General features: G+C 35.9%; 1 protein-coding gene across 6 annotated transcripts in view; it reads right to left on the minus strand.

Moving 5' to 3' along the window:
- The window catches only part of RIC1 (RIC1 homolog, RAB6A GEF complex partner 1), a 164,026-nt gene that overhangs the window by 104,608 nt on the left and 38,544 nt on the right, over positions 1-20,874 (minus strand). The window lies entirely within an intron of this gene.

Consider the following 20,874-nt stretch of genomic DNA (forward strand, 5'->3'; position numbering starts at 1 on the left):
TTATTTTCCTGAATTATATCTTCACATTTGCTAATCATTAATTTCAGTGTTTGAAAGACACCATTCTGATGAAGTTTTCAAAAGAAGTGTAAATGATTAGCAACTCTATGAAAGACAACTCTGAATCACTAGTAAAATTAAAAAAAGGCAAATCAGAAGAACTTTGATGTTTCATATCTCTCTCTACATATATACATACATATATATGTATGCATATATAAGTAGTGTTACAGAGGTTGTGCAAGGATGGGTATATTAATGCATTGTTGGTGGACAACATTTGGTAGACAAACTGGTCTAACAATTTGGGAAAGCAATTTGGAATTATGTGAATAAACTCACTAAAATATCTGTAACTGACCCACTACTAAGATTCCACTACTAGGAATATTCCAAGGAAGTCAGTAACAAAATTAAGGCTATCTCATGTTGACCAAAATATTTGCAATAGCACTTTTTTGTAGAAATAACCTACTAGCGGGGGGGCAGAGCCAAGATGGCAGAGTAGAAGGATGGACCTGCTCTAGCTCTACCTCCATAGCCCATAAAATACTTGTAAAAAATGACTCTAAACAAATTCTAGAGCAGCAGAAGACACAAAACGACAGAGTGAAAAAGAGATTTCTAGCCCAAAGACAGCCTGGAAGGCCAACAGGAATGGCCAATCGCACTGGGCTTAGAACAGAGCACAGCACAGCCTTGGCAATTCAGCACAGCAGGGACGGGACCAGAATAATCACAGGCAGTAGCTGCACTTCCCAGATTTCTCAACCCACAAATGCCAAAGACAGCTTCAAAGGTCAGTAAGAAAGCTCTTTCACATGGGTGAGAAGGGAGCCCAGTCTGGTCCCAAGGCGGCAGGAGCCACTGCTTCAGCAGCATCCAGTTTTGGAGCCCTTGGCCTAAAGATCCTGGGGGAATCAAGCAGCTGATCTGGGACTCAGTCCTGAGGAGCAGTCCTAGGGTGAGAAAGAACGCTGGCATTGTGGAGCTAGTGGAGGCTCTGGAGAGGGAATCCTGCTTGCAGACCAGAGCACAGGCCAGGAGAGGAGTAAACTCCTCTCCCTTGATGGTGCCACCTTGGAGGAACTGAGAACTTACAGGTCCCTAAAGTATACCCTCCACTTAACAAAGGACTCAAAAGTCAAGTAATTGGCTGGGAAAATGCCCAAAAAAGGGAAAAAAATAAGACTATAGAAGGCTACTTTCTTGGTGAACAGGTATTTTCTTCCATCCTTTTGGATGAGGAAGAATAAAGCATACTATCAGAGGAAAACATCAAAGTCAAGACTTCTACATCCAAAACCTCCAAAATAAGTATGCAATGGTCTCAGGCCATGGAAGAGCTCAAAAAGGATTTTAAAAATCAAGTAAGAGAGCTGGAGGAAAAATTGGGAAGAGAAATAAGAGTGGTGCAAGAAAATCATGAAAAACAAGTCAACAGCTTGCTAAAGGAGACCCTCAAAAAATGCTTAAGAAAATAACACCTTTAAAAATAGACCACCTATTTTTTCCAAATGGAAAAAGAGGTCCAATGGAAAAGGAAGTTCAAAAGCTCCCTGAAGAAAATAGTTCTTTAAAAATTAGATAGAGCAGATGGAAGCTAAAGACTTTATGAGAAACCAAGAAATTATAAAACAAAACCAAAAGAATGAAAAAATAGAAGACAATATGAAATATCTCATTGGAAAAAACAATTGACTTGGAAAATAGATCCAGGAGAGATAATCTAAAACTTTTTGGAGTACCTGAAAAACATGATCAAAAAAAGAGCCTAGACATCATCTTCCAAGAAATTATCAAGGAAGACTACTACCCTGATATTCTAGAACCAGAGGGTAAAATAGAAATGGAAAGAATTCACTGATCACCTCCTGAAAGATGTCCCAAAAGGAAAATTCCTAGGAATATTGTAGCCAAATTCCCAGGTCAAGGAGAAAATATTACAAGTAGGCAGAAAGAAACAATTCAAGTATAGTGGAAATACAATCAGGATAACACAGGATTTAGCAGCTTCTACACTAAGGGATCAAAGGGCTTGGAAAAGGATACTCCAGATGTCAAAGGAGATAGGATTAAAACCAAGAATCACCTACACAGCAAAACTGAGTATAATACTTCACAGGAAAAAATGGAATTTCAATGAAATAGAGGACTTCCAAGCATTCTTGTTGAAAAGACCAGAGTTGAATAGAAAATTTGACCTTCAAATACAAGAATCAAGAGAAACATGAAAAGGTAAACAGGAAAGAGAAGCCTTAAGGAACTCATTAAAGTTGAACTGTTTACATTCCTACATGGAAACATATTATTTGTAACTCATGAGACCTTTTTCAGTATTAGGGTAGTTAGAGGAAATATATATAATATGTATATATATTTTAACCTGTTAGGAAATTCTCATGGAAACTCCCTCTGTAGTTGCAACTTTATAGCTCATCTGCAGTCTATAGTCTACAGCAGGAGTTCTTAACCTGGTGTTCATTTCAGAGATTCCATAAACTTGGATAAGACAAACTTGGAGAAGAAAAAAAATGAATATTCTGATTAACCTCTAACTGAAATTCAGCATTTTGTTTAATTATTTATAACATTATATTCTGAGGAGTCCACAATTTTCACCAGACTGGCAAAGTGATCCTTTACACAAAAAGCTTATTAACAACTCCTAATATAGATCCACTGGGAGGGAACCCAGGTTTTTACACTTCTATGGACAACCTGCTAGTTTAAAAAGTTCTTAACTATTTTGAAACATGGATCCCTTTGGCAGTCTTGAGAAGTCTATGGACCCTTTCTCAGAACAATACTTTTAAATATGTATGATTAAAAAGAAAACCTATTATATTTATGTATCAAATCTTTAAAAAATTAAATTTACAGACTTCAAGTTAAGAACCCCATCTGTGTACTCTGCCACGTTGCCTTTCAAACACTGCCTAACTAAATAATAATCCACTGACCAAAAAAGTATCATTTTCAAATCAAGAATGACATGAATTATTACTGATATGCAGAAAACCTTAAGAAAAAGAATTCTAGGCTTTTTTTCACTTTAAAGTAGTGTTAAATATAGTAAATCCAAAATATATACAAATCTTCTACCACTGAAAGAAATCAATGTAACATCGTATCTCTTGATGAAGGGACAGAACCAAGTTTCAATCCCTAAGATTAAAGCAACAAGCAGCTTATTATTCCAAGTTACCAAAATATTTCAAAGATGAGTTTGGATATTAAATCTGTAGGCTTAAGCCCAAAATAACAATCTGTTCTATTTAACTGGTCATGACATGTAGCATGATTACATAGCCTTGAATAAATCATTCAACACATGCACAAATATGAAACATAGTAAATATCAAGATCTTTTTAAATTTAAGTTTCTAACCAAATAATTGTCACATCATTTTGTCAAATGATAGAAGAATAAATTTATAAAGACACTTCATGCCAGTTCAGAATTCCTATCATTCTAATGCTAAATGGGCATGACTTTTAAAAGCAAAAAGCAAAACAATTCACAGTTCCAAATTCTTTTCCAGTATTAGCTTCCTGTTTTTCATTGAAGGAATGACAGGAAACACACTTAACTTCTCAGCAAAAGTGGCCTTTGTGGGGGGGGGAGGGGAGTGTCATGATTCTTATTCCTTTCTAAAGCATTTCATACACTGAAAACAGGACTATAAAAACAAAACAAAAAAATGAGGAATATTACTTTAGAAAAAAGGCTCCTTTCTAATTTATCAATGTTTATGGTATTAATGATTACATTCTCTATATAAAAATAGCAGGAAACCACTTATCAAAGTCATTTAGAACATACACATATCAGTTGCTAATATATTGTTTGGCAACTATTTAAATTTTTAGAACTCTTCTTTAATCTTATATGGAAAGGAAAAGTAAAATAATACTGTAAAGTATCTACAGAGATGACATAAATATACAAAAACTTTCCTGAATTCCATTTACTCAGGCCAAGTGTTCACCACTTAAAAGGGTATCAAATGCCAACAATGAACCCAGAACTTAATTTTTAAAAGGAGTAAAGAAAAGAATACAAGGCTAGGCTATCTCTGTTTCCAAATACCCAGCCTGTTCTATATCTAGCACACTAGCTGAAACTGAAATTTATTGCTTCATTTATTAGTTATACAGAACCATAAGAACACAGGTGATATCAAAGATCTCTTCCAGCTCTGGCTCAATCTGCTAATTCTGGATATATCAAGTTATTTAATACAAGTACTCAACTTTGATAATAAACTAAGAGCTTTCTTCCTCTCCCCGACCCCCCATGGCCCAACCACATTTTAAATGTAATGGTTCTTGATCATCTAAGATAGTGGACACTAGAGAGAAATATGTACTAGAAACCTCAAGGAAGTGTTTTAAAGTCCACAGGACAAAGGGCAGGAGGATTTACATTAATATCACAGAAAGAAGGCAGGCAGGAAAATGAAAGGGAAAAAAGAAACAATTAACTTAGAAATAAGAGATAAACTGAAAATATGTGTGACTGTGGTCATTTAAAATAAAGATAACAAGTCAAATGGAAAACATAAAACATTATTTTGGTAGTATTTGAAAGTGTTAGCAGATCAGCAATAGTCAACAAGATGTATATCTGAACACATATGAATGATCTATATTCATAAAATTCAATTAAACAAAGCTCCTGCAAATATGCAGGACAGGATTAGGCACTGGGGGGGTACAAAAACATACATACAAACTAATATGTATATGTATACACATACATGCAAACACATTCACACAAAATAGACATTTAGCTAATTTTACGAGGTAGACACCAATTGCTAAGGGGATCAAGAAAGGCTTCCTTTAGAAAGTGGCATTTGAGCTAAGCTTTGAAGAAAGCTAGAAATTCCACTATGTGACAATGAGGAGGGAGTGAATTCCATACATGGGAAAGCATGAAGAAAGGAGATGATGTGCCGTTTAAGAGGAACAACAAGGAGGCCAATTTAACAAGACAAAGAAGCAGAGGAGTTTATATCTGATTCTAATGATAACAGGGAGCCACTGAAGTTTATTTAGCATGAGAGTGACATGGTCAGACCTGTGCTTTGAGAAAATAATTCTGGCACCTGTACGAGAATGAATTGGAATGTGGAAAGATATGAATAGGGATACCAATCAGGAGACCATTGCCACAGTCTGGGAAGAAGTGATAAGAGTCTGAACTAGGATAATGGGTAGTGAGTAGAGAAAGGAAACAGTAATCAGGAAAGAAATGACAAGATAAGGTACTGATTGTATGCGTGGGAATGAGGAGTCAGGATGACAACAAAGTTGCAAATCTAGATAAATGTGAGAATGGTGGTGTTCTCAACAGAAACAGGTAAAAACTTAGGTTTGGGTTGTAGGGTAAAGATGATGAATTCTGTTCTGGACATATGGATGTCTAAATATTGATCATGCCTATGAGATGTCTATGAGATATCCAATCTTAGATGCCTCAATTTCATACTAATTACATACAATGCTTATCCATAAATAGGGGCAGGGAGGTGGCACAGTGGACAGAATGCCAGGTTTGGAGTAGGAAGACTCATTCCTGAGTGCACATCTGACCTCAGAAGATGTGTGATGCTGGAAAAGTCACTTCTCTCTGCTTGCCTCAGTTTCCTCATCTGCAAAATGAGCTGGAGATGGAAATGGCAAACCATTCCAGTATCTTTGCCAAGAAAACTCCAAAATTCATGAAGAGTCAGACATGACTGAAAATGACTGAACACCTGAAATCAGTACATAAGCTGTCACCATAAGAATTCAAACACAGAGAGGCCAAGATCATGCATAAAAGAAGTTAGTAAAGGACTCCTATACTGAGTGGAAGACTGGCGTAGGAGATCTTTCCTAGGGAGACTAAGATACTATTCTATTTACTGGATCATTACCTTTAATAGCTACTTTAAACTGTGTCATTGTTCATACTTTGTTTCTGAAGATGACCAGTGACATTGTGGGATCTTGACTCGAGAGTGAATTGGATTTAAGGGAGGCAGAGCTGCACAAAGTTGTCAGCCTTACTCTCCCAGAGTCATCAGACTCCAGTGGCAAGATGACTGGCAATGGTCTGGGATTCAGTGGATGACCTTTGTGTCTTTGATGCCTGACCAAGCTTTAAAGTGCTCCACAGTGCCTGCTTCAGCTGCCTTCATGGCTGTTAGAACAAACTGTTCTCATCCACCCCATTACTGGGGAGTCTTCCCATGCATGGTTGGGGTAGACAGACACCTAACTCCACTATGGGTTTGGGGCCTGTCAGTTACCTTCAACTTGGTTTAGCCTGTCTGCAGAGATGGTTTTCCCAGGGTATGGCTGCTGCACATGGCTACAGTTTCCTGGAGTCACACGTGAAGAACGGACAGAGAGAGAAGGTATACACCAAAGGTGGCTGAGCAGTCGTGAAAAGACTTGGCAAGCCCTCACACCAGAAGTGCTAGTGCTCCCTGCAAACTCCATACACTTGAAAGCAATACCTATAATGCTTCCTTTAGGTTGTACTATATGCACTTAAAAAGTAATCCACAAAATTTCTTTGCTATTTAAGGTTTTCTGCTACCATTCTTAAACTGAAGATAATTTTTAATAAATAAATTTTTGTTTATCATATTTTGTGCATAGAACAGATTCAAATTCTTTAATAGTATCACATACAGAAAACCTATATTTCATATAAAAGTAGTACAGGGTACCCAATTCATTTGGTATAAAGATTTTCACTAACAAGAATAACTAGTATAAATCCTTAAAAATTTAGCTTTTGGTGTCACTTGGTTTTGCTTGACAGTTTTTTGGAGCTGCATTTGTTTTTTTTTGTTATCAGAAAGAATGTGGTGGTAGGGGGACAGTACTGGAAAATGAATTGTGCAAAAAGAATGAATAGAACATTTAAAAAATTAAATACAACAGGAAAAGTTTCTAAATTATTCATACCTTTTCATCCAGAAATTCCACTAAGACATCACGTATATTAGATGCACAAAAATGTTAATAGAGCATTACTTGTAATAACAAAAAGCTGGAAACAAAACACCATCCAATAATTTGTGAAATACTGAACAAATTATAGTACAAAAATGAGCATAAAGTCAAAATAAGTCAGTATAAATGAGATCAAAATGGAAAGGCAACAAAATTCTTCTCAAACATGGCAGACAACCATGAGGAGGTACCTCTCCTCACCTTCTTTGCAGAGGTAGGTAGTGGGTTACAACCATGTAACATCAGATTTTCTTACATATTTGGTTGATTTTACTGAACTATTTTTTTCTTCTCTTTTTTATTCTTTGTCATGAGAGATGGCTCTCTGGGAAGGATATACTGGATAATGTAGGTAATATAGAAACAAAAGCTATTCATCAGAATTTATTTAGAAAAAAGCCAATATCATACAATCAAAGTTAAAGGTTATATTGCTTGGGTTGAATTGCCTTCTCCCTCCTTTTTTATATTGTTACAAAAAAAAAAAAAACAACTCTGCAAAAGGATGGAAGGGATATTTGGAGATCAAAGTGATATAAAAATGAAATATATCAATAAAAAAAATTTTAAATAAAAGACATATCCCTCCTTTCTCTCAGCATTAATAGCCTAATAGTATTTTCAGGGAATATACATTGTATGAGTGTTTATCACTGATACAATATATGTGTTTTTGTTAATGTGTTTATGTTAATAAACATTTATGTACCAGGTATTGTGCTAAACTCTGGAGAAACAGCAATCTAGTGGTGGAGATGATACATAAACATATATACAAATAAGCTATATACAGGATAAATTGGAGATAATCAACAGAGGGAAGGTACTAGTGCAAAAGTGGAACTTATTCACAGAACAATTTGTTCTCTGAAGTCTGGATTCAGTCAAAGGGTTGCAGTTGAGGACCTACAGGGCCACATGTGGCCTCGAGGCTACAGGTTCCCCACCCCTGCACTAGTGTCTTGTATCAATAAATTTTAAAGTAAATAAAATTAAAATAGAAAATTAGAATACTGATTTATTCAACTGAAAACTCAGAAAAGGCTTAATGGTATATTCCCAGTTCTCATTCTAAATAAAATGATATAAATTGATGTTTGTGATTAAGAATATACTTTATCGATAGGAAACTTCAGAAATGCACATGCTAATGCCTCATGTTGGTAATGAGGGGACCCTGGATTGTCAAAGATTATGCCAGCAGAGTGCAAGCTGTGTGGAATGTCTGCTAGGCTGGAAAGTATCTGAATACCAGCCCAGGCATGGACTATCAGCTATCTGAACACCAGCTTAGCTCAGAACATGCTTATCACTAGGCTGCTTAGTCAGTCATTTGGTAATGAATTCTTGGCAACTCACAAAACAATGGGGAAAAAAATGATCTTCAGACCAGTGAGGCACAATTCTAATTCAAAAGCAGCTATGGAGAAGTGACAAAAAAGAGAGCAGAGGTACAAGGAAGCACAAAATTTAGACTATCTATAAATAATAACTTAGTTGCTGGTGCTCCAAATATAAGATCCTTTTCCAGTGAACAAGTTAACAGAGTATTCAAGGACTTAAATCACATCAAACCTGACATTCTAACTTCCAAAAAGAAGCTACAGTTAAATGGAAAGATGGCTCACAGGAAGACAAACTGAAAAGGCAAAAAAGGAATTGATGGAGTTGATAGTTGTACATCCAAAGTCAATAAGAAACAGGTTGTGGAATGTTTCCTTATCTTAAATTCCAACATTGATGATAAACACTTAAAAAAGACCATCATGAAAATAATTACTGCTCATATGCCAACATCTGCTGACAAGGAAGAAGACATGGAGAACCATAGAATCACACAATTTTTGTGTTGGGAGGGACTTCAGGGACCATCCCTTCTAAGCTATTACAGAAAAGAAATCCATATTACAAGTGGCCATCCAGGTCTGCTTGAAGACTTATAAGTGAGGAGGAACCCACCATCTCCCAAGACAACTTACTCTACCTATGGATAGCTTGAACTATTAGGACATTTTTCCTGACATCAAACCCGAATTTGCCTCTTTGAAACTTTTACCTATTGCTCCTGGTTCTGCTTTCTAGGGTTAAAAAGAACAAGTCTAATCCTTGTTGAAATACTTGAACACAGTTCATAACCACACCTGAATCTTCTCTAGGCTATATATTCTCAGTTTCTTCTGCTGATCTTCCTGTGATTTAAGTCAAAAGTCTTCCTGGCTACCCATTTCTAGATCCAGCTAGTCAATGTCCTTTAAAATCTGTGATGTCCAACCTAAATGTAATACTTCAAGTAGAATTACCTTCTTATTTCTAGAATCTATGACTTTTAATTCCATCCAAGGTGGCATTATCATTTTTGATTGTTCTCACTGTCAATTCAAATTAAATTTGTAGTCTATTCAAACTCCCAGGTCTTTTTCAAACTCCTATTTAACTATGACTCCTTTATTCTGTACTGGTGAAGATGATTTGTTCCTCTTCATCTGTTAGGGTCAGCCCAATGTTCTAATCTGTCAAGATCTTTTTGAATCCTGCTATCGTTTTTAGAGTACTTTTACATAGCTGACAAACAATAAACAGAGTGAAATCTTTCTTCTATTCTGGAGATCTGTCAAACAACTGTGTAGTGCTAAGGATTTTGTGTACTACGGAATATCACTTGTCTGTTTCCTTTGAATACCATCAATAATGTTCTTTATGTTTATGGAGAATAGCAGTTCTCAAACTTTTTGATCTCAGAATCCCTTTACATTAAAAAATTACTCAGGACCCCAAAAAGCTTTTGTTTACATCTACTAGTATTTACTGTATTATAGACAAAAATCTAATTTTTAAAAATAGTCTATTTAAAAATAAACCTATTATATATTAAATAACATTTTAATAAAAATAAATTGTTTTTCCAAAATAAAGTTATGAGAAATAATGCTATTTTTCCAAAACAAAAAGTGAGTCAGAAGAATGGCATTGTTTTACTTATTTCTGCAAATCCCTTTAATATCTAGTTTATTCATAAAAGATAGCTGAATTCTCATATTTGCTTCTAAATACAATCTGTTCCAATATGTTGTCCTGGTTAATACATATGAAGAAAATCTGGTCTCACAAAGATATGTACTTGGAAAAGGAAGAAATATTTTAAGAGGCAAAAAGTTTGTTTTATTATGAAAAGTTTTGATCTTGAGGACTCTTTGAAAGGGTCTCAGGAATCCCCCAGGAGTCCAACGACAACACTTTGAGAAGGGCTGTTGTAGATGATTCTCATAAAAATGTTATAGATGGGAAACTAGGCATATTGATTGGTGGTAGATGATACTGATATTAACAGGGTCGAAGTTTTTTTCTTTTTTTCATGCCTTTGGTTTCTTTTCCTCTTTCAGAAAACCTGGAGACTTTATGTCTAAAGATGCACATAGTTTTGTCACCTTCTATAGATATAACTGATCTCATTCAGGTCCTTTTTCCATTGTCATAGGTGCTTACAAAATGCTTGCTGAATTGAATTACTATCTTGTCTCCCTTCATGTCCCTTGAAAATTAATTTCCTAATACCCTTATAGAAAATTTCCACAACACTTTCTCTTCTATTAGTAGCTCTCCTGACTAAACTACTGTGGTTAACTAACTAATTGGGAGGCATGAAATAGGACGAAAATGAAATCCACTCACCCCATTTTCCCCTGCTACTGACTCCAAGTACTTCCCCGGGGTGTAGGCTATCTGGTCTGGGATTTACAAGGGTGTTCAGGGAGGACTAGCACTTCTGGTGTGAGGGCTTGCCAAGTCTTTTCACGACTGCTCAGCCACCCTTGGTGTATACCTTCTCTCTCTGTCCATTCTTCACGTGTGACTCCAGGAAACTGTAGCCATGTGCAGCAGCCATACCCTGGGAAAACCATCTCTGCAGACAGGCTAAACCAGGTTGAAGGTAACTGACAGGTCCCAAACCCATAGTGGAGTTAGGTGTCTGTCTACCTCAACCATGCATGGGAAGACTTCCCCAGTAAATGGGGTGGATGAGAACAGTTTGTTGTTGGACATCTGGTCCAACCTGAGAGGGTATGGTTTAACTTACTTAGCAGAAAAAACAGCCCACAGAATTCAAGGGTGAAATTAAATCCAATTATCTAAGGAGACCTACACACCTAGTTTCACCTTGTAACTTTTCTCCAGATCTTCCCTCTAGTACTCTGAATTAGATATTGTTCAGATACTTCACACTATCATTAAAAAAAACCCCTCAAAACAAGACTTCATTACACTGGCTTATCTTAGTATTTCTAATCTACAAATTACTGTACCACTGAGAAACTCCATGTATAGAGACATCAAATTCAAACCATATCTGAAACCGCAGCCCATCTCAAACATTCTCAACAAATGGTCACCCAGCCTTTGCTCAAAGACCTCCAATAAGGGGAAACCTATTATGTTCTAAGACCATCCATTTCACCTTTGAATAGTTCTAAGTGATAAAACATTTTTCCTTACACCAAAATCAAATTTACTTCTTTGCAGCTTCTAAACCACTGATCCTAGTTTTGCCCTCTGGGACCATATTTAATAGTTCTAATACCTCTTCACACAAATACCCTTCAAACACTTAGAAGACTTAGTATACTGACCCCTTATAACTCTTTTCTTGAATCCAAGTTCAGCAACCCTAGTTCCTGCTTCTCTTCTCTAATCCATCCACAAAACTGCTAAAATAATGTTCCCTAATATACAAGTTTACTCCTATCGCATGCCTCTGACCAAAACCTTCAGTGACATCCTATTAGCTTTCAAATCAAACAAAATACTGTATATACATGAAAATAATCTATAATCTTAGAACCATAAGACCAAGTCATGGGCCATGAGTAATAAACACTACAATGGAAGAAGTTACAAAATCCATAAGATTTTAAAACAGCCAGAATGTCAAAAAGAACCAATCCCAGAAGTGATTTAATATAGAAACTGAAGCCTAACAATAAGTCATAAAGAAAACATATGGAGCACTCTAGTCTTCAGGATTATGAAGAACATTACTTATATAAATTAAGACAGGAGAATCGGGAGAAGTATTACAGGTATATAGCAGCACCTAGACATAACTAAAATACAGTGCTGTTTTCTTCAATTTCTAGCTCTGTCTTCTCTGCTCCATCTTTCTACTTTTCTACCTCCACCTTCTATCTGCTTAAATACCCTACTTATATTTAAGCTCCCACATTCCTTCCCTCCCTCCATGATCAAAATTTCCATTCTCTCAATAGTCTTGCTCTCAAAAACCTGATAAAGAATTTTGCTGTGACATTCACTGATTCTAATCTCTCCTATGGGAATTTACCACTTGTAAACCTAAAGAGGAATTGCAGCACTAGTAAATTGTTCAGAGGAGATATTTAAGGGCAAAGGAGCCTTGTTAATTGCCTCCAAATCACACCACTATGACTATGTTCTAATTATTCCTAAAGGTTTAGTCCTTTAGTGCTTTAGGACATTCTAAACTATATATTCTACTCTCTGCTTTTTAGTTGAATTTACAACAAAGACCTTTCAACCTAAACTAGGATGTTGCTGGGTGATTTAACTCATTTTTATACTATTTTTGTTGATTCTTTCAGTATACATCCTATACCTAATCATTGCTCTCCTTTTTATTGTCAGTATTTCTGGTTAAAGATGTATCTCTTTCCTGGATTATGAGAATTACCTTTCCTGAGTTCAGATACTATATTTCTTAAATTTCTTATCACTGCCACCAAAACATTGAGACATTCATTTTAACCGTCCTGATTCTCTTCTAAAATGCTATAGTTTGTTCCAAAGATATCTTCATTACTTATGAAGAAGGGAAATAACACTAAAAACATACTCTACTGTACAGACAGAATAGGGGCAACATATTATAAAAAGCCCTAAGCAAAATTAATTCAAAATTCTAATTTCCATTCCATGGAAATTAAAATAATTACTTATTTTGAAGAAAATTAAAACAGAATCCATACTCTGGATCCAATTTATCTTTGCCATAACCAAAAGTGGCTAGATTAAATAAACAGCTAATGGGCCTTGTGCACGGAGTGAAAAGGTCATAATATGGGCAATTGTTAGCTGGTGATGTCAAAATTGGCTATCATATTTGTTTGGAGTAGCTCATTGATTAGAAGAGACTAGTGAAACTACCATGGTCGTTGAATTTTATATAGCCTTAGATAAGCTTTTTTGTTGAAAGCTTATTGCAAATGGTAGCATAGTATGGTATGGTAAAGTAGAGAGGTACTGGTCTAGGTTATCAGAAAATCTGAGTTCCATTTCTAGCTCAATCACCAGCTTGCTTCAACACAGTTATGTGGAACCTCAGAAAGTGACTGAATATCTCTGTGCCTCAGGTCCATCATATAATTAATTTTTGGCCTGTAGAACTCACAGGGTTACTATGAGAATGAAGTAAGATTGTGTGTGTAAGAGTATAGAAGAAGTCATAGTAAAATTAAAATGAAAGTTATTAAAGGCTCTATTAGAGGCACTGGGAGAATTATCCTGATGTTTTCACAGTTGTTAAAGAATTAATGGTCAAGAGGATTATTCAAGAAAGCAGCTGGGTGATGCAGTGTTATACTTGGTGAATGTTATACTTGGAATCAAGAAGACCTGAGTTCAAATCCAACCCCAGACACTTACTAGCTGTGTGAGCCTGGACAAGCTGCTTAATTTCTGTCTACGTCAGTTCCCTCGTCTAAAAATTGGGGATAATAATATCACCTACCTCCCAAATTGTTGTGTGGATAAAACAGGATATTTATAAAGCACTTTACAAACCTTAAAAGTACTATATAAATGCTGGTGGTAGTAATAATAGTAGTAGTATGACAAAACTGGCATATGTTGAAAGGATAGCAAGCAACTTGGGACAGGAATTAAGCATAATTAAGCTGGAGAAAAGAAGACCTGGAAAATTGGGTGGGTGGGGGAGATAAACAGTCTTTAAGTATTTAAAGAGCTAACACGTGGAAAGGGATTAGATTATTCTGCCGGGTTGGGGCAGAGCCAGGAACCAGAGTGGAAAGCACAGGGGGAGATTTTTAGCTTATTATAAGAAAACACATCCTTACAAAGCTGTCCCAAAGTGATATGGCTAACTACCTTAGCTGGTGAATGAATTATCAACTGCTTCAGGAAAAAGTGATTCTTCAATGATTATTGCGCAAAGACTGAATGAACACTTGTCAAGATTCTGGAAAGGGGATTTCTATACAGGTATAGATCATATAGATGATTACTGGGGTCCCTTTTAACTCTGAAATTCTGTGTGCCTCACACACAGGGGCCATTTATAGTCCCAAGAGTACTTAAAAGGCCAGTGTTGCTTAAAGCCAGAAAGTCAGAATGACTATCAGAAAGGACATAACAACAGAAAACGTAAATGGAGGGCCGAAACAGCTCCAAAATGGCGCACCGAACAATAATGTACCTATAATCAAACCAGAACCAGGAATTCAGATACACAATGATGCTAGAAATGGAGGGCAGGGAATAGGAATACTGAAATTTTGGGTATAGTACCAGATATGGAAATAAGAAAACTAACAAAAATGAAGGAGGAGAAAGAGGAACAGTTAATGATGATGATGGCTAGCATTTATTTAACATTTTAAGGTTTGAAAAACATATTTTATATATTAACTCACGTGATCCTCAAAACATTCCTGTGAGGAAGGTTCTTTTATTATCTCCATTTTATAGATGAGGGAACTGAGGCTGAAAGAGGTTAAGTAACTTGTCCAAGGTTACACAATTAGTAAGTGTCTGAGGTAGGATTTTAATTTAGATCTTTCTGACTCAAGTCTAACACATCACTTAGCAGCCTACCCAGTTTAGACAGAAAAGAGAAATACATTAAATGGGGAACTGGCTAAAATAGACTTTATAACATATAACATTTAAAGTTTTACATTTCAAATTGTTAAAGCATTTTAAAAAATTCAGTCCAACAATTTGACACATTTAAGCTCTTTATGTACTTGAATAAGCTATGCGCTCTGGCTAGAAAAAGCTAAATATTGATACAAACTGATGCAGTCAACTATATATTAGCACTTGATAAATGAAATATCAAAATATGCCAACATGACATTTGAGCATCTCTATATTTGGAAATATACAGACATTTCAATTTTTCAGTTTCATTCAGAAGCCTCAATCACTGTAGTAACTCAGATGGTTTAATTATTTCAGCTATATGACCAACAAAAGAGATATAATACTGAATGTTAAAAATGGTAACCAGTACATAGTACAAAGGATCTTTATAACTTTTAAACTTATTTTTGGAAGCAAGATCTATCTTTGGTAAACTAGACATTGGCAATATTGTTTATCTAAATCACCTGCAAACGGCAACATAAATCCTGTGATTACTAAAATATCGTGGGGAAAAAATGCTTGTAAGTGAAAGCCTCTTTGTTCATGCAAATATGTTCATGGGTCCATAAATCATTTGTCTACTTCCTGCACTATAGTTACTAATATGTCACATCTCACACAATTATATGCCTCAACCAAAACACCACATTATGTTAAACCTATTCAAAATAGCAAGTTAATTGGCTAAAGACCAAGCAATCTTTCTTTTCAAAGCTAATAATAAGTGTCTCAGTTACAGTATATAAACTAAGGAAATATCTGACAGTTCTCAGAAGAATCATACAATAAAAAAGGCTAGTCTTTCAGCAACCACAAACATATGGACAACTGCCAGAATGGGAAACTCAGATAAAATTTTAAAACAAACTAGCTTTTTTGGCAGGGAAGTGCAACTGTCCAGTCTTATTTCTCAGCAGTCCCTTTCATTCCACTACAGCAGAAGTGAGCTATCTACTCCTGGTTCCTCTTTCTTAACATAATAGATCATAAATCTAGAACTTTGGATCTTAATCTAGACCTGAAGCTATCTAGTCAAAAACCTCATTTTACAGATGAGGAAACTGCAGCTCAGGAAGGCTAAGTGAACTGCCAAGGGTCACACAGGTAACAATTGACAGGTGGAATCTGAACCCAGGTGATGTGTCCTTTCCCCTGTAACCCTGACCTCTCCCACCTTTGTGGCTATCTGTACACCAGTCTCATCGGATCAGCCTATCTTGCTACTAAAATCTTTATCTTCCTGCAAGGCTCAGCTCAAAAGTAACCTTCCCTTTGATCCTTTCCCTAACTACCTCAGGTAGAGCTGTTGCTTTTTGAATATTTTAGGTTACCATTTGCCTCTTCTATGCATTCAACCATTTTAAACTTAATGTTAATTGTGTACATCTTATTCCTATGCTAAGTGGTAAGCTTTGTAACTTAAAAGACATTTTTTTCCCATTTAAAGCACTATACCAGTCATTCTTTAGGGTTTGCTGAAGTGAAATGAAATAAAAGAACATTATTATTGGGTGACAATAACTGTAAAAGCAAAGATGTTCAGAAAAAAAATTAAGAAACATGAAGGAATGAGGGGATGAGGGAGAAGGGAGAAAAAAAGCATATAAAAATAAAAAAGAGCAGTCAGGAGGAAATAATATATGATAACTTCATTTTGGGAGGGGAGGACACATCAACACAAAGGAACTTACTATCTTTCATTTGTATTTTGCTATATGCTATCACAAAATTATAAAAGATTACAAAAAGGAATAGTCTCAAACTTACAAATTAAAAACAACATTTCAAAGTGGGATCCAGATTTTTAAGCAAAGGGTTACATGAAAAGTCTATGTGTACTGGCATAAATGAGCCATTCTGAAAGACTTAAGAATGCTGATCAACACAATGACCAACCATGACTTTGAAGGCTAATGCTGAAGAATGTACCCACCTCCAGATAGAGGGGATAGATTCATATGCAGAATGAGACATGCAATTCTGGCTGTGGTCAAAGTAGGAGTTTGTTTTGCTTCACTCTGCTTATTTTTATAAAGGCTTTTTCTTTTCCTTTCTCTTTTTTTTTGGGGGGGGGGAGAAGGTGAGGGTAGAGGGAGTGAGAGGAAGAAAAACGATGCCTGACAGTTAAATTAACTTAATATTTAAAGCCTATGCTTATGCTATTTAAAAATAATGAATGTCATTAAGGAAATGAATTTTTCAAGGTGCCTAATTTGTTGGAGACATTAAATCTACCTTATTCAAAAAAATCAAGAAAATTTTACTGCAAAAATAAAATCAAGATTAGACCTCACCAAGCTCTTTAGCAGACTTTCATGTAAGACAATTAAGACCTTTAAGACAAATGCCATCAACAACAATATAAAAAACATAAAATCACTAATAAAAGAATGCAAATTAAAACAGCAGAGGTATCTCACTTATCAAACTGAAAAAATGAAAAAAATGTTTTTGTAGCTAAGGGAAAATATGCTTGGGAGAACAATGAACTGTTCTAATTATTCTGGAAAATAATACAGAATTGTCTGAAAAAAAATTACTGAACTGTTCACATTCTTTAATACCACAACTGGGGCTAATATAAGCCAGTCAGTTAGCAAAGATTTTTAAAATGCTTATTATGCTTCTGATACTATGCTAATGCTAGGGGGGACAGCTAGGTGGTGCAGTGGATAGAGCACCAGTGCAGGAGTCAGGAGGACCTGAGTTCAAATCTCACCTCAGACACTTGACACTCACTAGCTGTGTGACCTTGAGCAAGCCACTTAACCCCCGTTGCCTCATCCTGGGTCATCTCTAGTCATCCTGATGAATATCTGGATTCAGATGGCTCTGGAGGAGAAGTGAGGCTGGTGACCTGCACAGCCCTCCCTCACTCAAAAACAAAGTCAAGTGCAAGTCATGTCATCATTTCTCTGATGGCATGGTCTTCTTCGGCAACAAAGGACGAACACACACACAAATGCTAGGGATAAAAAGAAATGCAAAAACCAATCCTTGGCCGTTTTAATGAAGGAAATATCACATAAATTTCTAGGTATATACAAGTTATATGCAGAATAGACAGAATGTAATCTGAGAGAAGTCACTACCAGATGTGAGGGAATGGGTAAGGCCTCAGAAGATGGGCCAACAGGGAGAGGACTTGAGCTACTTGAGTGAACAGAGCATATGACCTTGAGTCAGGAAGGTCAGAGTTAAAATGTTACCTCAGACACTCAGCTGGGTGACCCTGAGTAAGTCATCTAACCTGTCTGCCTCTGTTTCTTGATCGGCAAAATAGGGGTAATAATAGCACCTACCTTCCAGGGTTTCTGTGAGGATAAAATGAGATAATATTTGCAATACATATTGCAAATCTTAAAGTGCTATATAAATTCTAGCTATCATCACCATCACTATAGGAAGCCAAGATCCCAAGAGGCAGATGTGAGGGGGAAGAGCATTCCAGATGGGAAAACAGCCAGTGCAAGAACAACAAAGACAGAAAATGGAGTGTCATATTTGAGGAAGTGCAAGCAGGCCAGAGGATATGGAGGGGAGCACAGTATAAAAAGCCTGGAAAGGAAAAAAGGGGCCAGGTTATGAAGAGTTTGAAATTATTCTTAGCAGTATTATTTATTATAGCAAGAAGTTGGAAACTAATAGTGGCAGCAAGTGGGAATCAGCTGCACAACCCGAAGCACACATTCATGTAATGATACAGCATTATATCAAAAGTAATGGATTCAAAGGAACATGGAATGATGTGTACGAACTGGTCCGGAGAAAGCAGAACCAAACAATATATCCACTGACTACAATATAAAAAGCAAGAAATCTGAGATCAAATGCTATGGACAATTTTTTTTTGGCTAAAGTGAAAATGTATACTTTTCTATTAATAGTAAACAACAAAAATAGAAAACTATAATACTGTTGGCTAAAATCACTTCATTAGAATTCTGCTAAATGTCTGTGATTTACTTGAAAAGCTGTCTACTGGGAAGTGACTACATCAAGACAAAATGTATCAATGATTTAAAAAAAAAATACTAGAGAGACTATATTACAGGGAGAAAGAGTGCTGGACGTGGAGTATGAGAACCTACACTAGAATACCAGATTTAGCACTTATTACCTGAGGGACATTGGACAAATCACTCTATTTTGATTAACTTCAATTTTCGCCATTTGTAAAAATGAGAAGGTTGAACTTAAATGACCTGTAGGATCCCTTCCAGCTCCAAATCTACAATCCTATCAATAGCACTATAACACCAACGAATCTAAATAATTTGTATTATGCAATCATCTTTCAAAGATGTTTAATTTGTCAGGCAATAGACTCTCTAAAGTGCACATGCCCACAGACTTTAAAATCTATTTACATTACTCTGTGGGTGATTTACAAATTGTTCGATAAAAGTGTCTAGGGAGTGGAAATGCATCTTTAAGACCCTTCAGATGGAGGCAAACTAATCAATGTGATTTGAACAAACTATTTCCCAAGCAATTTTAATCAAGCAAGAACAATATAGCTAAAATACTCTCATGATAAATGAAACTGGAATTCTATAAATGAGAAATGAATAACATGTGGGTAGACAAAGTTTGATTCTTAGAAGCCCTAAATTTAAAATTTTATTGCTAATTATCCTTTCATACTTAATGTCCTCAACCATAATAAAAGGGTCCATGTGTTAAGGGTCAAGTCTTCTACAGTGTATCTCAGTCCAGTACCTGACATCTTGCAGATTACATTAAATCAGTACGTTTCATTTCTGAAATTTATTTATTTCGGTCATTAACATCTCATAGTATTCCTCTTCATAAACCCAATGTTCCACATTTGCAAACTCATTATATCCCAAACTCACCACCATACCTTTCCTTAAAATTGTTCTCCCTCACCTGGAAAGGCTTCTCCACCCCATCAAACTTGGATAGCTTCTATGGTCAGCTTTAAAAAATGCTCATTTAATTGAACTGAATTTAAAGGGATTGTCAATGCTAAATAACAGATCTGAATTCAGTTACCAATTTTTCTAATGATCTTCCCAAGTTTACATTTTTACATAACAAATTTTTTTATGACACATTAAGTTCCACTTTTTGCTTCAACAAAAAACTAAAAAATGGCATTCCGTATTTATTCACACCTAATCTACATAGTCCATGTCATCTTTCTCCCTTCCTCCCATCTAAGAAGAACAGACACAACATAAATGGCACATCTAAAGACAAAGGGAGGAGCAATGATGTGGTGCAGTGGATAGAACATCGGGCCCGGAGTCAGGAAGATGAGTCTTCTTGAGTTCAAATCCAGCCTCAGACATTTAATAGCTGTGTGACCCTGGACAAGTCACTTAACCCTGTATTACCTCATTTTTCTCAAAGGAAATGGCAAACCACTTTAGAATCTTTGCTAAGAAAACCCCAAACAGGGTCACAAAGAGTCAGAGACAACTAAAATGACTGAACAACAAAAGACAGAGGTACTAGTTAGACAAGGAGAATCAAAGACTAAGAATTTCCTGAGGCTTCCAAAACTTTAAATCACAAAGTAACACTCTCTCAAGTTTTCCCTAATTTTACAGAACATCTCACATCAAATGTACTCTACTGGCTCACTTACCCTTTTATTTTTCAGCTACAATCCCAGCCAAGAGGAAATTATTTTACCTTATGCCATCTCTTTAATATTTCCACTATGAAATTAATATAGACCACCTTTCCTCATTTTAATTGGCCCCAACTTGCTCAATGTACCTAAATAAGCAAAAATTTAAAGAAAGATTTTAAAATGGGTGCTTTGTTGATTTTATCAAAACCACTTTAAAATATTCTGCAAAGTTTTGTAAAACAAATTTCATTCCTTCCTTCTCAGAAGCTAGGCTGAATCTGGAGACAAAAATAACAGAAGAATATCTTCACTGCATAACATTTCCCTGCCCAAAGATA

This window comes from Notamacropus eugenii, chromosome 1 (assembly GCF_028372415.1).
Source record: "Notamacropus eugenii isolate mMacEug1 chromosome 1, mMacEug1.pri_v2, whole genome shotgun sequence".
NCBI classification, from domain to species: domain Eukaryota; kingdom Metazoa; phylum Chordata; class Mammalia; order Diprotodontia; family Macropodidae; genus Notamacropus; species Notamacropus eugenii.